Below are 20,483 nucleotides of genomic sequence, written 5' to 3'. Positions count from 1 at the left end.
AACCAATTTTAACCGGAACACTCCAAGACACTTCCCTGCAATGAAGGCTATCTGTCTGACAAATTCAGACTTGCTTTCCCCAGCTGTTTTGGCACTAAAGCTGCTTTTTTTTTTTTTTTTTTTTAAAAAAAAAAAAAAAAGTTGCAACAATTTTCTTCTTTATAGATGTGAAAAAGAAAAATCATTCTCTTCATATCAAAAACTGGTGGTGGCTTCATGCCAGCAAGTCAAATGAGATTTCAATTCCAGGAGCAACTAAAAGAAATTCTGCCTGATCAATACATGTTCACAGCGTTATCAGGAATTAGTGAGAGGGAGCTGGAATGGAAAGAACTGGCTGAGGTTAACCACCACTCCTAATGCCCTCTCTCAGGGCAGTCTGAATTTCTCAGGGCTGTGGGTGGATGTCGGTTTTGGGGCATGGAAATGAAAATCATTGTGGTGTGTTGTGTCACTCCCACATCTCATGCCAGGTGTGTGACTGAACTCTCCTTCCTAATGTGCACCCAGCACTCACATAACTTGTGGCCAGGGCACCCAACAAGCACTTGAGGGTGGAAATCAACCTAAAATCCGTGAAATTAAGGTACTGTTTTGTTCAGCTTCATTGCCACATTTGTGGGTTCAATGTGCATATGACCAAGCTGTGAAAACAGCTACCGAACACAATGATACCCTAAGATCTGGTCAGCAGCGTGCTGGGATTAATTTCTGTCAGGATACCATCTTCAGTTTTATACTGAAACAGGGAACACAGCATGGTCATTTCATTGATTGGATTAGAGAAAGCTTGAGCTGTCTGATCTGTATGATGACATTATTGAGTTGCATTTGCAGCTATGACAGAAACAAAAGATTTTTTATTATTGGATTATTGGGTACACAGGGAGAAGAGAGAAGAAAAGGTAATATGGAGGTGAACAGGTACTAGGCTTGGTGCCTTTGTGCTTGGATTCTTCAATGAGAGCTGACTGCTTCTCTGCTGTGCTGCCTATTACTGCCTTTCCAAACACCAAATACATAGCCAAATATACATGGGAATTAGTTGCCATTCCTCATTAGTGGATGCTCACATTACACTTGCTCATCACCCATATGAGAATATTTGTGACCTAAAAAAAAAAAATAAATAAATAAAAATAAAATAATAATAATAATAATAATAAAAACAACCAACAGAACCCATTTGGAGATGAATAGGCTGTTTAAAGGGTATTTTATTTTTATGAAAGCCAGGTGTTTAAAAATTGTGGTGTTGCATGACACCTACTGACAACCAGCACATATCACAGTTCATAGTATATGGGCAACTGAGTCACTTGATTTATTTTTACTGGTGATTTATTTTTACATTTGCTAAAAGTATATGACTGAGAAGGAAGACATTGATGCTTTGCACCATATGAGTATGTGACAGTGAGCGAGTAACTGACACACATATATGCATATATATATGTACTCTACCTTATGTTATACCTTTTTTACATGTTTAGTTTATAGACTGGTTTTAAAACCACTGAGTCCAGCAGCTTCACTGATTCATGGTATTTATGGCTGAGGAAGAATGGTAGTAGCAAATGTTGTAGTCAGCACAAGGGAGCAACCTACAGGTTATGCTTTTGAAATGATAATATATTTTATTTATGTGGTGCTTGTCAGTCATAGAAACCTCCTGTGAAATATTACTGAAATGAAACACAGCTAAAACTCCATATTAAAAAGACACAGTCTGATTCTCTACTGCCTTTCCTACTGTGCCCTTAGACAGCTGAAATCAAACTGTGTGGAGAGGAACCCTATATGGATATGGGGTGGCTCTACAAAATCACAACATTTTGCATCTGTTTTGCTCTGCTGTGTTTTGTTCTGTTAAATGGTCAAGAAAAATTCAGAGCCGTATCTATCCCCAGAGCTGGGTTCTATCAGTAGAGTTTTATTCCCAGGTCAAAAGACTCATCATCTTATCGTCTCTTCTGTGGCACTGGTAAGAGCAATGAAGGACAGATGGCCCGGGGCTTGGCGACTGAGCCCCACCAAAGACCATCACACTCCTCCCATTGCCACGTATCCTGATTTCACCAGACAGTTCATATAAGATGAAGAGTTCCCACATCACAGCTCAACCCAATTCAGCACCACTGTCTCAACAGAAGATGCGGAAGGAAATGTATCTTGTGAGGATCATCAGCACCATTCAGACCTTAAATGAAGCCAACAAACAAACAAACGAGCTGTAATTTTATCAGGTGGAAACAGAAATCAGTGGAGCTATTAAGTCTGCAGCAGCTGGGAATCTGTTCTTTAAATAAATTCCACAAAACCACTGCTACAACTGGAGCATTTCTCAGCTCAGAAGGCAGAGAGTGGGCCCCATGCCCAAGGAAAAGATATCAACACTGTACATTTTTGGAAACATCATTTCCATGCTGCGAAATTGCCCATGTGCTAGACTTGTATGGATTTCAATGTGAAAGCTCACCGTCAAACCGCATGGCATCCAGCCCATACAGAGCTTTGAAGTGGATACTAGAGATAGTATCAAAAACACAGGGAAAATGGGACCAGTGGCTAATGGTACAGCCTAAATTGGTCCCGTAATTCATTTACAATGCTGTCAAAATAAGGCTAGAGCTGAAGGAATCTCAAGTGTCATTGTCAGCTGCAGTTTTCTTCTAAGAAGGAAATGCAATTGGAAAAATATGTCTTGTGGACAATCCAGTGCTGAGGTGAAAAGACACACAAAAAATTGCTTCATTAAAGTTCTGTAGCTGACACCTCATGCAAGAAAAGTCCATACCAAACACACAGCTCTCTCTTTTGAAAGGCACAGCATCCATATGCAGCGATGACATATTCATCAAAACTCCCTAAACAACTCTGTTTTCTCTGGTGCTGAACACCATCTGTGTACGTCCTGTGCGTTTGCCTGACTTCCACAGACAACGACCGCATTATCCAGAGCGACTTCCTCAGCCTCGCTGAAGAATAGGCCCTCGCTGTTGCTCAGGATGACCCCAAATCAGAAGTCCCCAGACAAACACGCCGGCTTTCTGCTGGAGGACGAGACCTCCTGTGACAACAGGCCTTTACCAGAGGACGGGCCCAGCGCTGTGCCCGCACTGTGTGACTGGGAAGGCTCCCACTGGCCCAGTGGCCACTGAAGCAGCCCCTCGAGGGCCCTGCTGATGGGCTCAGTTCCCTGCCATGAAGGATGCCAGTGATGAGGCCAGCCAAGACCAGCGGGATAAAATCTAGTGAGAAACACATGGACTGAGCATGGGTGAGAGTTTCCCACAGGTGAGGCCTAATTGACTGTGGCGTGATCCTAGCAGAGGTTATTGTTTGGTCCTTTGAAAGATGTGTGAAATAAAACCACCAGGAGGCTGTCACAGAGAACAGCTCTGCGTTGGCAAGGCGTCCTGCCCTGCTTTGCTTCGTCCTCGCGCTGTTAGCATCAGTTTACTCAGACGTCCACCTACTTAATTATAGTGATGTGGTTTTAGTTATTTAATTTTTAAATCCTCAAGGAGCAGTTCCCAAATTAAACATTATTTCGTGTTTAATGCTTATGATCTTATACTGATTCTTGAATGTTATTTGAAATGCCCTGAGGGAATATCGTAGTGTTATGCTTATGCCAGGGACCCCATGAGCCCAATTCCCCTCTCATTTACATGGTGCGACCCCATGGACTTCAAGCGGGTTGCACAGGAAGCAGAGGAGAGCAGATGCTGACCTTGCAGGTGTTCGCCTCACTGCACCCCACCAATTTATTCACCCCCAGACCCCAGCTCAATCATGAGGAGCGAAGCCCAGAGGGGTGGCTGTGGGGTGGGACGGTGTTAGGCTTGCTTTATGCCAGAGATTTAAGTACGCGGTGGTGGTTATCCCAAGGGTATTTTAAAATGACACAGAGTTTACCTGTGGTAGTTAATTTAGCTAACATGTTTATTTACTGGCTCGCTGGCTTTTTGTGTTCAGAAAAGATGACTCATCTGATACCTGATCCTGCCAATGTTTATTCTGCCAGTGGGCTCACTGCTTTCAGGAGTAATGAGAGTAATCCCACTCGTATCAGGCCTATTAACAAGCATACCTTAACAGGATCGAGTCACAGGCTAGCTGTAAATAAAAATATCCACCTCCTTGCCCTCAACATTCATGGAATTACAGGGATGTTCATGTCATCACTGCCTGCTACAAGGTTTCAAAGCCATCACATCAGCTCCCTCTAGTTTATCTCCGGATAACATTTTAAAGCATCTAATTCCTATTTCTAAAGGGCACAAAACACCAGTGAGGGATTTCACTTCTGCTTAGTGTGGAGCTCTCCCAGGATTTTCTGCTGCACACCCTGTGCTGTTCAGGTCCCCTATAAATTGCCTGGAGGTAGATAAAGGTCTGAGACACACCATGGCTGGTCAACAAAGCAGGGAGTTGCTCAAGGTTGAGAGAAATAGTGAGAAAGCAGTGACATGCACAAAATAAAATAAAATAAAATAAAAATAAAATAAAATAAAATAAAATAAAAACAAGATTGCTAAGGGTATATGAGCCAGCACACCGTGCTGCAGCCTGGTGGCCACAGCACATGGTGAAGGTGAATAACAAGTCTCTCCTGCCACCGCAGTTCATCCCAGCAGGCTGTATGGTGCCCATGAGTGTGTCTGCATTGGTCACCTACAATGTGCCAGGGTGCTTCTAGGAAAACTGAAATTCAATCACATGCACTTTTAAATCATCGTAATGGTTCCTGGAAACTTCCTTGGCTTGTGCCACCTCTTGGTCTGCCAAAGAGCATCCAGCCAAGGTCTAGGAGCAGGAATGGGCCAGGGTTCCTCCAAGCAGGCAGCCTGCTTGTGGCTTCAACACAGGTCACTCGATGCCAGCCAGCCTCTGTGACAGCACAGTTTGAGTACGGTGGCTTAATCTCAGTGTGCCTACTCTCATTTTGTGTTTTGCACCTGGGATGTCCAAAAAATAGGCATCATGGTGCTTTTATTGTAAGTTCATTAGTCTTGCTCTTACTTGCCAGCTACATGAATGTCATTGAAAGCTTGGTGCCCTTGTAGAGCTGTCTGGGCCTTGGATTTTAAATTCCACAAAAGTAGGTGTAAATGCAATATCACAGGGTTTGTTAAAAAAAAAAAAAAAAAAGATTTAGCAGACATCTCCCATCAATGTCATGTGCTTCGGTATTTTCTAAACTTGCACTAGGCATCATGCATCCAGCAGGGTATCTTTGAAAACCTGCTTTTGATTCCTGGTAGGGTGACATTTGGATGGGTTTCGATGTCTAAAAAGACATCTAAGTGCAGCCTGTGGCCATTGCCAGAATCCCCCAGCTCAGGCACTGGGCAGCCTCTGGCCTCCACCAGTCAGGCCATTTGTGAGCCATGGCCTGGCCCCATTAATATCCCTGGGGAGGGCCAGCAAAGCCCAGGGGACTGGCCTTGTGCCCTCCCTGGCCAGCCCAGGCAGCCTCAGTGCTCCCCCTGCTCCTTCAGTTACCCTTTGTTAATTGTTAATCACAGGCACTTGGGTGGCCCCAGACAAGCCAGTGGTGACTGTGCCCCTTGTGCACATACAGTTACAGGTTTTCATTGCTTTCCTTACACTGGGATACTACAGTGCTCAATATAATGGGATAATGTGCTAAAATGAAATACCAGGGCTGTCTCTTCAGAAGGCTAGGCTGCCAAACATTACACCCACTGGATGTTAAATGAAGGAGATGACTAAGTGTTCACACAGAGGCTTTCTGTCGCTGAAGAGTTTGGCAGGCTGACGTAAATTGAAAGTCTGCTGCGGGCAGATTTCCTCCTACTATTTTTGATTTCATGCAAATAAGAATTGCAGGACGCCAGGCAGTTTCTACCTGTGACTGACATATTTAGTGTTGACAGTCCCACACAGTTTTTGTACCCAAAAGTGCTGATTTAATAATCCACACAGGGCAGTTGCAGATTGCAATATCTCATCCCAAACCTATCTCCAATGTACCTCCTTCCTGACTCCCAGGAGGCTGCAGTCAGCAGAGCAGCATGGTTTGCTTTGACACATGCATGTGTATAAAGCCTTGCAGTCTGCTGTGGAGTTGCCAAATAATAATAATAATAACAATAATAATAATAATAATAAATGCAGCAGTGCAATATTTTCTGCTAACAAGCCTTCCTCCTGCTCACCAGTTCTGCTAGATAAAAGCTTCCCCATTAAAGGATTAGGGACAGCTTAGTCAAACAGGCATTCCCAGTCTTCTAACTGATCCAGACAAGGATGTATCTACCGCTCAAAAGCATTTAGGCTAATCTAAAGCCTGGGAAGGAGGCTCAACAGGTGCAGTTCTGCTGGGTAAGGACTGGGGCATTAGCTTTCAGTGGTGGGGAGGCAGCAAGCACAGCTGTGTGCAGGCTGCAGTGAGCCCCATGACAGGGGGAAGCAGGACGTGCATCTGCTGATTGGGACTGAAGGGTCTTAAGTACCAGCTGCACGTACAGTGTCATCCAGACAGCTTTTGGTTATGTGTGAGTGCTAGAAAAATTGCTGGAAAGGGTACTGCAGCAATGCCTTGGGCATAAAACATTCTGCTGGCTGCAAGCAGCGTTGGTCCCTCCTGAGGCCAGAAGCAATGTGAGGGGATGGAGGCTGTGCCTGCCTTTGGGTAACGTTCACTCTTGGTTAAGTAGCCTGTGAGGCTCTCTGTTTGTCTGTTCCAGCCCAGGAAACTTCCTCGAAGTATTTTAGTACCCTGTACAGCTGTGGTCAAATGTGATGGTTTCATATTGTCATGTGCTCCACAGCAGCCAGACATGAAACCGAAATCTTGAGGAGAGGAGGCCAGCTATGCAGAATGCCGACCAGATTATACACCAGGGGATAACATTTCAAGTCCCATCACTACCCAATACAAACCAGGACCTTGTACCCAAAAAATGCCAATTCAGAGGCACGTGAGAATGCCTTGAAAGTATTCTCAGAAGATGTCTGTAATTTCCCCATAGTGTTTCATGAACAAGGCTTCGGCTGTGCCTACCTGCCTACAGGCATCTCCAGCAAGGAACATGCAACCCATCCAGTGGTGTGCCATGAGTTACAACCAAAAAGCTGAGCCTGCTTCACCCAAACCCATCTGTCTGTGTGCTCAGAGCACGGGAATTCGGGTAATGCATGTAGGATTTCAGTGATCAACACACTCAGTGTGCAAAAGAAAAGTACAAACCATTAATGGTCAAAGGACCAGTGCCTGGGGGGAGACTAAAATGTCTTCTTTATGGTTTCACCTTTCATAGTATAGCTCTTTCCTGTATGCTTCAGATGCTCAGCCTTAAAACAGCAACTCAGGGCTACAATACTGAGGCCAGAGCCCTCAAGAAGTGTTTGCATTTTCAGTCCAGCCTCTATTTACATTCTTCCCTTGAGCAGCTGACATCAAAGTGGGAAAGAGAAGTGGGTGGCCCATCCCATGGCTGGTACTAATTATTGCAATTAGGAAACTTCATAAGAATATACTCTACATTCAAACAGAGCATCCAGTGTTTTGTAGCTTCACTAAGGAATTATGAATGTGCATTTAACAAAAATGCTTGTGTTGTCTTTCATCACAAACACATTTACATCCATTTTATTCAGCAGATTAGGAATTTCCAACAGCTCAGGAACAAAAATGCCACCCTGCATCCATCATGTGTATTATTTCTTCTGATCCCCTAATTTTAAGCTTCTTCAAGAGAACAGCACATCATTTTACGCCAATTGCATCCACCACACCAATGAGAAAACACAGCTGTATCGGGCCACTGTGCCTCTCCTGGGCTGTGCAGACTGTATCCTTCTTTATTGACATTCAAAGCATTGACAAGAATGAGCCTACCTTGTCTCAGCTGGGCCCACTAGTTCATAAACTTCATTGCTCAGTGTGTCTCCTAGTGCCTGCTGCTTATTTTCCATGCTTCTTGCACCCACATATAGATATTTTGATACATTAATATTCTTCATCTTCTCTTGCTGAGCTACTCCAGCTTCAGTCTTATTGTAGGCTGGCAGAACGTGCCATGTTATTTGGGTTACATGAAAGTTTCTCCTCCTTCCTTCACACTCCGTCCAATAAACTTGCCTGGTTTTGAAAGCAGGAGTTTGGTACACTGTTTTGCCAGTGTAAGGCTAACCACAAATTGCTTACATCCAAAAATAATATATGATAATTTTGTTCTGTCTCAGAAATTGGCACACTGCATTCTCCAAAGAGAGATAAATGAACATGTGAAAACATTTTTGGAAGAGTAGCTTGTCTATAACAAGTCAGTATGATATCATTATAGAATTTATACTTTATGTCTCCATAAAGATTTATTGAACTGTTTCAGACATCATTCAGAGGGAAGCCTCTGGAGGCCCAAGAAGCAAGAAATGGGTCTTTGTTGTGCTTTCTATGCATAGGGAGCCAATAGGTCCAAATGTTCATTGTTGGACAGGAAGCACAGGTTGCCACTCTTGCTGAATTTCTTTTTGAAATCAGGGAATCGTGACCATCTTTCATCTTCCTTTCTACTTCTTGAGAAACTTCTGGGCATAGCAACACTTAGCAATTTTCTACAAGGACTTCTATACATTAATTAAATCTCCTGAGACTCGTCTCTCCCTGTCTGCGACAAGATCCAGACATTTACTAAATTACATCACTTTGCCATGTGCAACTTCTCACCCTTGTCAGCCATACAACAAAAATTGTGGTCATGCCCTGATCATTTCTCCTCAAGACTACCACAGCCTCCTCTTCATTTTCATCTTTTTCCCTTGCAACCTATTTCAAATGCCTCGGTAAATCATCTGCCTCAACAGCGGCACCTCTGAATTCTTCCATCATTTTCCTTTGGCCTCCTGCATTAAATTTAAGCTACTCACGGTTTCCTTCAAGGCTCCGCAGAGCACTGCTCTGACCTATGGCACCAGCGGCAGTATTTCCTGCTCCCGTTCCCTCTCAGCCAGTACATCACACCTCGGTGATACCTTTATCGTCCTCTCCATGCTCCAGCCCATCCTCAACAATTGAAATGCCTCTTTTGTGCAATTCAGGAAGGGATATACCTCTGTTTTTAACACACCCTTTCTGAAAACATATCATCCTCTGTTGATCGGTGCTCTTACAACCCTCCCTACTCCGATATGACATCGCCATCCAGACAAGGCCAAGCATTGCCAAAACGATGCAGTGATATCACATTCTGGCCACTTGAGAGCTCCAGGCTTGTAATTTATAATTCATTGTTTAAAAGCCATTGGAGACAGCAGCATTCCTCATGCCTTGCACAGTGCCAACCTAATTCTAGACTTCAGCTACTAATAAAGTGTAGAGGCCCGCAACGAAGCGTTATTATCCTTCTTATTTTACAAATGGAGTGGTGCTACATTTTTCAAACCAGAGACCCTTCCCTGATGTAATAAAAACAGAGTGAAGATCAGGGTCTCCTGAGTACTCCACAATCCTTAACTGACTGGCTGAAGCTAAGTCCAGGACACTTTTGTTCTCCTGCTGTAAAGCCTCTTCTTATAATTGGTCCTAGCTGTCCTCTTCCCTTATTTAGACCTAGAAGACAAGTGGTGGGGCAGGCTCATCCTTCCAAGGACTGGTGAAGGCTCTCAGCCAGCTATTGAAGTCCTGTCAGGCTTTGCAGATCTACTGACTTAGCCAAGAATGCTTGTTTCCATCGGAAAGGAGTGTGCTGCTTTTTTCCAGCTGTTCAAAATGTGAATAATGGGAGCTTAGGTTTGGGATTTTGTGTGTGCAGCTGTTGGTACACAGGTGGGTTTGCAATGAGGAGTTATAGGGCTCTGTTTTTTAAGCACCGGTTATGAGTGCGTGAAGAAAGTGTAAGACAGAGTGTGTGTAGTGTATTTTCTCTAACAGAGTATTTTCTGGCAATTTGGCAAAACTCTGGTGAGAAGGTGTTGCAACCATGTCTCAGGCTGAAGCCTGTAATTAGAAATTCAGTCTCATAATGGCAGCAGTGTTACAGGACCATAAGCAATGCTGATGGATGTTACAAAGACTGCAGGAAAAGCCCCTGCTGCCATTTGAGCTGTCACATACATTTAAGGGCCAACACATCTGAGCTGCTCGTTGACGAGTGAAGCAGTTCATTGTGGCTTGTGACATATTTCCAAGGTGCAAATACCCTGGGCACCTGGCTTCTGCGGGCCTCCTTACACAGTACCACCTCTCTCTTTATCCTTTGGCCATTGCTGCTGTAAGTGAAGGAAGTACTGGCTTGGTTCTTGTTGTGTCATACTTTTTACTCTTCTCTTTTCTGGATGCAGCTATTTGATTTGCACTCAGAAGCTGTATCTTCCAACAGATATAAATTATGTACATACTCTGTGTCATCTTTCAGTTTTTATGAAATACATGTTTGCTTTCTCTTTTTGCAGTGCGGTTTCTATGTATGCAGAAAAAGACTTGCATATCAGAGTGCACCTTCTGGATATAAAGTCGGCTCCTTTCAGGTCTGTTTCATGCTGCTGCATCCCTCTTTGGATGTGACACCAAAGGTCAAAGACATGGATTTGGGTCTTTCATGGAAGTGCTTTAATCACCAATGGGATGGGTGTTGCATCTCATTGCACAGTCTTTTGTGCCTCACATAGAAAATGCCTGCCAGCCCCAGCTCCCAAGAGGGTGAGGGGAAGAAGGGGTCAGTATGGGAGTTTTGCCAACACTTAGAGACTGTCTGGAGCTAAGAGCAGCTCAGTAACATTAAGGCTTAGCAAGTCTGTGATTTCCAGTAAGTAAAACCTAGGCATTTCATTACAGTAATATAGATATCTACAGGGTGGGATGGGATCGGAACACAAGATTTGTAACAAATAGTGTTACCTTAGTTGTTGGACACAGCACTTAAAGGGCCAATAGAGCTCTTGGAGTACTCAGGTTCCAAGTGCCCCACATTTGGTTTAGCATTCAGGTACATTAAACAAATGCAGTTGACTATGTGACCAATCAATGCTCAACAACAATGCAAGTGACCAAAATTACATATAAATTTCATTGCTTTCTGTGTTATGAAGTGGCATAACAAAACATCACAATGTATTTAACAAATTTGTCCCTTTACATTTTTCCCAGTGAGATGTAGGTTAATAAATCAGCTTTCTGTCATGGAAACAAAGAGGCAGAAGCTTCTCTGTAGCTATTATAGAAGACTCTTGCTTGAATGATGTCATGTTTGTAGTGTAAATTGAAGATCAGAAGCAAGTATTCTATTCAAGGAACTCTTCACATCACAATTATAGAATCACAGAAAAATAGAATATCCTGAGTTGAAAGGGACCCACAGGGGTCATTGAGTCCAACTCCTGGCTCCACACAGGACAACCCAAAATTCAGCCCATGTGTCTGAGAGCATTGTCCAAAGGCTTCTTGAACTCCAGCAGGCTCAGTGCCATGACCACTGCCCTTGGGCAGCCTGTCCCACTGCCCGACCACCTCTGGGTGCAGAACCTTTTCCTAACCCCCAGCCTGACCCTCCCCTGTCCCAGCTCCATGCCGTTCCCTCGGGTCCTGTCGCTGTCCCCAGAGAGCAGAGCTCAGCGCCTGCCCCTCTGCTCCCCTCCTGAGGGAGCTGCAGGCCCCATGAGGCCTCCCCTCAGCCTGCTCTGCTCTGGGCTGAACAAACCAAGGGACTTCAAGTGAACACCACTTGCAGTGATGAAGCATCCACAACTTCTCCAGACAACCCATTCCAGTGTTACGCCACGCTCAGCATAAAAAATGTCTTCCTTATATCCAAACTAACCTAACTTCTTTGGGTTTAAAACTATTGCCCCTCTTCCTGTCTCTGCAGACCCTGGTAAATACTCTCCATGTTTCGTATAATCTCCTGTCAGATATTGAAAGGCCACAATAAATTCTTCCCAGCATCTTTTCTTCTGCAGGCTAAATAACCCCAGCTCTCTCAGCTTTTCTTCATAAAAGAGGTGTTCTGTCCCTCTGATCATTTCTGTGGCCCTCTGCACCAACAGGTCCATGTCTTTCTTGTACTGAGGCCTGGGAGCTGGATGAAGTACTTTAGGTGGGGTCTCAAGAGAGCAGAGGAGGAGAATCATCTCCCTTGGCCTGATGGCCATGATTCTTTTGATGCAGTCCAGGATACAATTGGCTTTCTGTGCTGCAAGTGCACATTGCCAGCTCATATCCAATTTTTTATCCACCTGTACCCCCAAATCCCTCTCTACACAGCTGCTCTCAATCCATTCATCACTCAGTCTTTACAGATATTGGGGATTGCTCTGACCAAGGACCTTGCAGTTGGACTTGTTGAACTTTATGACATTCATGGGCCCACTTCTCAAGCCTGTCAAGGTCCCTCTGGATGGCATCCCTTCCCACTAGTGCATCAAGGGCACCACTCAGCTTGGTGTCCTCTGCAAACTTGCTGAGGGTGCAGTCAGTCCCCCGTCAATGTCATTAATGAAGATATTAAATAGTATTGGTCCCAGTACAGACCCTTGAGGGACACCACTCATTACAGGCTTCCATTTGGACAGTCAGCCATTGACTGTAATGGATATGTCCATCCAGCTAATTCCTTATCTCTCTAATAGTCCATCCATCAAATCCATATCTCTCCAATTGTATATATGCTCCCTAAGCTGTGCTCTTCTGGAAAATTTGAGGAAATTTATGGGCCATAGAAGTCAATGTTCTTAGACATTGTTAGACCAGGAAGAGAGGCAAAATCCAGAACTGAAGACTCTTGCTTTTAAAGGCTTAAAATGTTCTGGTAACAAACTCCCCCACATTAAACTAGAAGGCAACAAACCAGGGCACATCTGATATTCTCGGATGCCTTGATGCTACACAAGCAGAGGTCATCTCTGAAATGTACAAGATCCTGCCTACAAAGGATGCTTTGTGCACTCTCTCTGAAACAATTTTTATAGTAATTACTTGGAAATTAAGTTCTACTGTATTTGCCACCAGCCTCAGTGGAATAAGGCTTTCATCCACTTCATATCAGCTTATAGGGTTTCTTTTCTGTTTTCTTGTTTCTGGCATGATCCAGTCCAGAGAATAGCTGCAATCTGTCATCTGGTAGTAGATACTGAATGTACGTTAGTGGGGGGGAAATAAAAAAAGAAGCCTGCCAAGTCTTACAGCCTTAAACCTTTGGTGCAGTACAAGGCTTACAAGATGATTTAAAATCTGCATGTGTAGGAAATGAGGAAGATGGGCTGACTCTACACAGAAAATGGGTTTGGGACAGAGTGAGATTGATGGCTTTGTGACAATGACAGTAAAGTTAATAGCTGATATAGGCAGACAACAGACTCCATTTTAAATTTAAAATTGAAATGTGTACTGCTGACAGCATCATACTGACCATTCATTGCTAGACCTAATTTCTATCTGGTAATGACTATGAGAAGCTGAATAGAATATGATGCGCATTACAGAGCACTTGGGAAATGGAATTAACTGCTTGGCATTTATTTTATTTTTTCTCTTGTTTGAAAAACAACTATTTAATGATTAGTAGAGGTGGCTATCCTTGAACGCTCCTGAAGGGTAAAGATTAGTCACTCCTCTGGGAACATCTTTGTCGCCTCTATTTCCTTTCCTCTTAGGAGACAGAAGGGGTGTAAATTGTGCTTGCAACAGAGTGGGAAGGCTGACACTGTTAAAATATAAGACCTCAACAAACCCTGGAAATGATGTATCACCATTCTCCTGGGCAGTTGCACTCCGTGTTCAGATTTCCACTCTGCAGAGAGTTTGTACCTTTCAACGGCCTGAAACCAAACTTCAAATGCAAAGGGTCTTGGATCTGGAAACAGAAATCTGCATACACTGAAAGGCAATATTTTTCCACATAGTCAAATAAAAACCTGACCAAAAAAAATAATAATAATCTGAAGCAAAGGGAAATCAAACCCTTCAGTCCTGTGAGAAGCAACCCTTTGCTCTCTTTATTCCTGTCATTATTCCCTCTGCTGTATCCACCCTGCTCCTCATGGACAGGGACACCCATCAGTTTTGTACATCTCCACCTTTACTAATAGAGACCTTTATTGGCATACCCGGATAGGCCCGATCTAAAGAAGATCCCCATCACTACGTGTCAGTGAAGAGGCTTTTTAAAAGTAAACAGAACACCCAAACACCTTCAGGAAGAAATACTGGTGCCTCGAACCAGAACGTACCCAGTGCACACTATGGGGTGCGTGTTACTCTCCTTATGCCATCGGTTTGGGCTCTGTCATCGTAACAACCCTTTCTGGTAGGTGCTGTGCTAGCATGTAGCAAAATGGTAGTACATGCCATAACCTGCTCCAGGGCTGTATTTCAGAGTATCAGCCAGCTGAAATTTCCCTGTTTTCCTTACTTCCATCTGTGATGAGAGCCTGCAGAACTCACAGGATTTATGGTTTATGTACGCTCTTTTTTTTTGTTCAGCAGGAAAACTAGCTGAATTTTTAAAGTTTAAACCCTCAAATCTAAGAGGCATTTACTCTTTGCATGTATTAGTTCCAACCCCATTCTGGCTTCATAAAGCAAATTTAAATTATAGTTTTCTCTGCAACTTCAAGGAGCTGTAAAATAAATACATCTAATTGTATTTGGCTTAACTACCTTGAATCCATGTATCACTTTCAAAATCCTGCAGTGGGGTCAAAGCTTTTATGAAATCTAAGCTACCAAATGGTTATGATGAGACATTGGGATTGTGGCAATAGTAAACACATGTAATTTTTTATTATTATTATTATTTTAAAAAAAAAAAATCTCTGTGTGGAAAGTGCAATGCCTACATTCTATTTCCATCCCTTGCTCTGTTTCTGTTATTGCTGGAGGGCATTTTAGATGCAGTCGCTCAGAGTATTCAAGACCTTTAAAAAAGTCTTAATTTCCTAGAAAGTAATTAAAACCTCCCACATTGAACAAAAAATACATGTAACATATGCAGATGCTCCCCAAGCAGCATGTGGTTTACATAACAATTTATATGACGATGGCTACTTTATATCTGAGGCAAAATACGACTGCATTTTACACATGCTTAGATCCCCCTGTGCCTCTGCACTGGAACAAACGTGCTCTCCCAGCGTGGACTGTGACAAGAGCTCACAGTGCACAGCATGTGAGTACTGCAGTTGTTTTTAATCTCCGGTGGTGAAGGGTGGATAAATAGCCTCACATTTCCCTTTAGTAAGTGACCTCACAAGTCCTGCTGGATCAACAGACACAAATCAGGAATCAGTTACTTCTACAGCTTGGTAGCAAGACCACAGAGCTGTTTTTCCCTAGGAAATGAACCAAAGCTAAGGGAGGGAGGCTGGGGATGTGGGGTGGGGAGGTAGGGAGGGAGAAACAAGCTACTGCTTCATTTCCCTTACTGCTCCGATTCCTCTGTAATAGAAATCCCACGAAGGCACCTTAACCTGAAGAGGAATTTCAGCAGCAAATCATCACAAAGAAGCCATGAAAGCCTGTTTAATTCTTGCAGGTGGCACCTTGTCCAGGTGCTCTTGGGAGCTCACCTCCTGACAAACAGCCATCTGATTACACAGTCACTTTACGACTGTAAAATCTAAAGGCAGAAAAACAAGTAAAGTCAGTTTAGTTCACCTCTTGCTCTACTAATGCAATATAGGATTTTTAATATATATATATTTTTTTTGCCTTTTCCCAATCCATTTTTCTATTTTTTTTAATTATTATTATTATTGTGTGTGCCAAATAGTTTTAAAATTTACAAGTAACCAAAGCAACATCTTCTAAGCTCCTGGGGAAATTAATTTTTCTTATCTTAGCATCAAGAGGTGTCCCATCCCCAGCTCCCTGCTGGTGTTTGGTGAAATAACTTCAGTAGCTGCTTACCTTCTTTCACTATTCTGTACTATAGGCACGCCAAATCACTCTAATTCTCTCCTCTTCCCTGTGCATTTACCTAAGATTATCCATGATTAAGCTTTCTTTTGGCTTTCAGAAGTTACTGTAATGATTTTTCATATGGTAGCACATTGGCATTCTTCTCTTTCGCTGTGTGAGTAACATGCTGACCCCAAAACTAATGCAGCATTTCATGCAGAATTACTGGTCTCAGAGCAGGAGCGCTCCCATTTACACTCCCTGCCTTGCAGTATTTGGTCATGCACCCCAGAACTGCAGTGGCTTTTTTTCCCTTCGCTGCCTCCCAATTATCTCTTTAATGCAGGTTTAAAATGTGGTTTTCCAAATCCTCTTTCCTTGCCGCTATTTGAGGGCCAATTTGTGTGTCTAAGTGTTGATGGTTGCTGTTCTATTTCTTTGTATTTTCCCTCTATTTGAAAGTCTTCCCACTTCAACAATGTACTGCAGTAATGGGCTGCTTTCATGATCTTTTTTCCCCTATGACTGTAAATACCAGTAAAACCTCTACATGATGATAAAAACAACTGCATTGCTATTCCCTGCTACTCAGACAACTTTAAAATCACATCTTTCTTCTTATTTTGGCAATCTGAATTTATTTTTCAAGTAAGATTTCATGAGAAAGCGCACACAGATCTAGGAAAAGATTTTGTTGTAGGATATGTATGTAAAGGCTTTGTTTCTGCCACTCATTTTCAGTTTTGTTCTAGTGCACTACTCTATAGCCTTGTGGTAGGGGCAGTCATCTGAGAAGGGAAGGTGAGAGCACGAGGGGCTGGAGAGGGACTAGCAGATCAGTCCTCTTACAGGATTTGGGCAGAATAGCACAGGGTTTACACAACCTCAGCAGCGATTATCAGATATCGGCTGCTAGGGGCACGTCTGAAAGTGTTAGTCTAAACAAATAGGTAGCCGAACATCAAGGGATATGATGAGCTGAGATGCTCACGGTGTTAAGTGCGTACACAAAAAAATTTCCTCTGCTTATTTGCATCAAATACGTCTATATTTACTGGGCCTCGTCCAGTGAAAAGCCCTGTAAAACATTTATTCTGACTATATTCACATCAGTACATACGATACTCACGGCTCGTAGTGGTGTTATTTGCTGCGTAGTGTTGTAACAGCTGCTAGAATGCTTTCCCCATGCAAAGTGAGGAAAAAAAATCCTTAACATTTACACAGAAGCTAGATTTAACAAGATGAAATAAAGGCAGGATAGTGAAACTTTAACTCTTACATTATATCGAGTTATCCATTACATTTTCTTAAATAAAAACCGGCATTGGTATAAAACCTATAGTCACTTTCATTAACACCCATCAATACACATCAGCCAGTTTGCTATATTTATGCATAAAAATAGAATAACCTCCAACTCACCCAAAAAATCCTTTTATTTCAAAGCCATCTAGCACGGCAATGAAATCTTGGTTCTTATGAAACCAGAATCCCTGACCGTCTCCACCTAAATCCATTATCTACAGTGATGAATTTAAGTAGCACTTGTACACAGGCCCCAATTTCTCTATCAGTAAGAAATACTATGATCAGGGCAGGTTTTTCTATAGGACAACAAAAACAGCCATGGTTTATTAAAGCGCTCTGGATGTGGCCTTGCTGCCTCTGTGGAAGTCAAGAGGAATGGTAAACTCTTTGCATCTTTCCTGAACGCTGCATAAATCTGCTCTGCGCAGCCTTTTTCATGTAAATAAACCTTGGACCCTTGCATACTGCCTAGCAGGCATCCTCGTGTTGTCATGCTGAGTTCAATTCACTTACTGAAGTGAACGCTCAGTAGCTGTTATATTATCTATGAAGATGCAGGATTAACGGTTTGAGTCTGTTAACTTGGGGTACTCCTACAAACATGCTACAAAGTCCTCAACACCCCACCTCTGCTGCCTCTCTTCCTTTCTGCGCCCTGAAAACCCCTCCAAACCCCTCAAACATTTTTATATTCCAACAACAGAACCACCCTAGGTTTTGTTATCTTCTCCCAGGACTGTCTTAACATTAGGCTGCTGCCTAATCTGAAACACAAGAAATAGTCAATGGCATACAAATAAAACATTAAAAAAATCTGTTGTTATTGCTTTGCTGGTATTTGTAAATATTACAGTTGGTGCAATTTCATTAACCAGCAGTTAAAATTCAGTTAGCATTAACTAAAATATTAATTTTCAGCACATGTTGATGCCCAGTAATTTCTTTAAAAGTATTCCACAGTTGAAGTACTGCCACTTTTCCTAAACCTGTCATCTTCTTGACCAGCTCCTGTACTTACTCATGGATGTGGTAGCACATGAATTATATACACTACCCTTACTTTCATCTGTGTAAGTCAAAGAGTATGGTTTTGGTCTTATACCTTGCAAAGTTTCCATTTTGACAGTATTTCCTGTGATAATTTACAATTCTGTCAATTCCTACACTTTGCAATTTAGCTACTGCACTATCTATTCTGGGTAGTGGTTTAAAGTGTTTTCTCCTCTCTCCCAGATGAAAAATTGTAGTATAAACCTTGGCTACTGCCAGCAGCTGCACAGAGGAAGCTGAATATTGTATCAGCCTGACATCTACTTGCCATACTTGCACTCCCGTCCACAGTTAGGTTACTTCTGGACCATTTATATGCAACAAAAAAGCCAACAAATTTTAGAAAGATTTAATGAGAAGACGCAGATATTAAATGGGCAGTAGAGGAAGGGACAGACTAATCTCAATTTTCTATAATTATTCCAAAACTATAACAAAACACTAACTACTGAGAATTTTACTTCACAATTAAAATGTTGGTTTCATTCCAACATCCACCTGAAATATTTATTAGGCTGGATGCGTGCTTATGTGTACGCTAAATAGAAAGCTGACACTCTACCTTGCAAATACAAAAGTGTGCCTACATTTATAAGCAAACAAACCAAAAGATCTCTACTAGCAGCCTTCATCTCCTTTTTAAAGGCTTTCTTCAAAAATTTAATCCATTTTGTCTTTACTTATAAAATAAGAATGACTCTCATGGATGAAGAAATCAATCATCACTCCTGATCAACAACGATGCTGTAGTGGGCAATCTCTAAATGGCAAACGAGCAGTTCTGCTGCTGGCTTTGCCACTGACTAGGCTAACCACTCTTCCGTGTGTGATGTGCAAGAAAAAAGTGACAGGCCTTATCTGTTGGGTGTTTTGAGACCTAGTTAGATCTACAAATTGTCACAGGTATCTATCACATTCAACATCAGGTAACTAACCAAAATATTTTCTAAGTATGTATCCGTTAATCTTTTAGATCTAAAGCCTTCAAAAGGAAAAATAAAAGACAACTACATTGTACCTAACTTCAGGAAAAAGTCACGCGTTGTTAACCAGGTGAGCAGAACTATTAATAGCTCTTCAGACTATTACCTACCAGTGCTTTCTACCTCAAGGACCAGGCAAATGGGCTGAAATTATTAAAAAGCAAAATAAAAGACCAATAGAACAACAAACCAGTCTAAAATTTTTAAAACCACACATCTCTAATCAATGAGAATTCAGTATCAAAACCCCATGTATCTTGCAAAGGGTTAACACCTGGCTGGACTCTTTAGAAGGTTCTGAGCCAATCTTCCAAATAAAACTATTAAGGAATCTAAACGGGCATGGAATGAGAGTTCGAAAGTAAAGTACAAGAAGAAAGTCACAAGGATGGTTAGTTGTCAACCTGACAAATATCAACAATCGAGTGCTCTAAGGATTTGTATTGGAACAGTATTATTTTAGATATGTGTTGATCCATAAAAAGAGATACATAGCCCACTTGCAGAATCTATGGATATTAAGAATATATTCTAGGCTAACAGAAACCATGAGGAATACCAGAGGCAGTAAAAGAAAGACGAAGGCTGATGACTAATTCAAGATAATGAATTGCTCATACATGTCAATGTTTTGTGGGACTGGAAGGCATAGTAAACGGATTAATGAAAATTTTACTCAGTGTAATTTAGTAAACAAAAGTATTCCAACCAGACAGAATGTTATATGAATATTTGACCTGACAGTATTTGGAGCAGTACTCAAGAAATGATAACATATAGTTACAGAAGAAGTTACTGTTTGAGACTATATACAGTCTTCACTTAAAATGACTTAATTATATCCATGAGAAGATCGGGGTAGTTTTACATAGCTTTTGAATTTTGCTCCAATTTACCTAATACCGCAAGCATGCAGTAATAGGCTATGGGATAAGATGAACCTAGGAGGCATAGTAGCCTATAATTTCTGTTCCTACAACAGGAAAACACAGACCATCCTAATATTTGACCATTTATTTCAGTCCTGTAGCTTACTGGAGCTACTTTTCTCTATTGCAACTTTTCTTCTCTGTAGATGTGGTTTGCACTGCAGAGCAGAATGCAGATTTAAAAAGCAGTGTATTTTAACATACTATAAAAAAATCCTGAAGCACTTCATTTATATAGTCCCAACTTGCACAGCAATCCAAATTACCACCATAAATTACAAAATTTATTATATTCACCCTAAGCAAATCACTCAGGTACAAGCTGTAAAACGAATCTTTTGT

At 42.1% G+C, this 20,483-nt stretch overlaps 1 long non-coding RNA gene across 1 annotated transcript; it reads left to right on the top strand.

Annotated features, from left to right (window-relative positions):
* Positions 1-3,477: 3,477 nt before the first annotated feature.
* Positions 3,478-20,331, top strand: LOC118162561. The gene is made up of 4 exons (XR_004748511.1): positions 3,478-3,488; positions 7,257-7,264; positions 12,473-12,488; positions 20,167-20,331. It is a non-coding gene; the product is annotated as an uncharacterized LOC118162561 (long non-coding RNA).
* Positions 20,332-20,483: the final 152 nt, after the last annotated feature.

The sequence above is a fragment of the Oxyura jamaicensis genome, chromosome 2, assembly GCF_011077185.1.
Source record: "Oxyura jamaicensis isolate SHBP4307 breed ruddy duck chromosome 2, BPBGC_Ojam_1.0, whole genome shotgun sequence".
NCBI classification, from domain to species: Eukaryota; Metazoa; Chordata; class Aves; order Anseriformes; family Anatidae; genus Oxyura; species Oxyura jamaicensis.
Note: the sequence above shows the minus strand (reverse complement) of the source record. Positions and strands in the feature narration are given on the sequence as shown.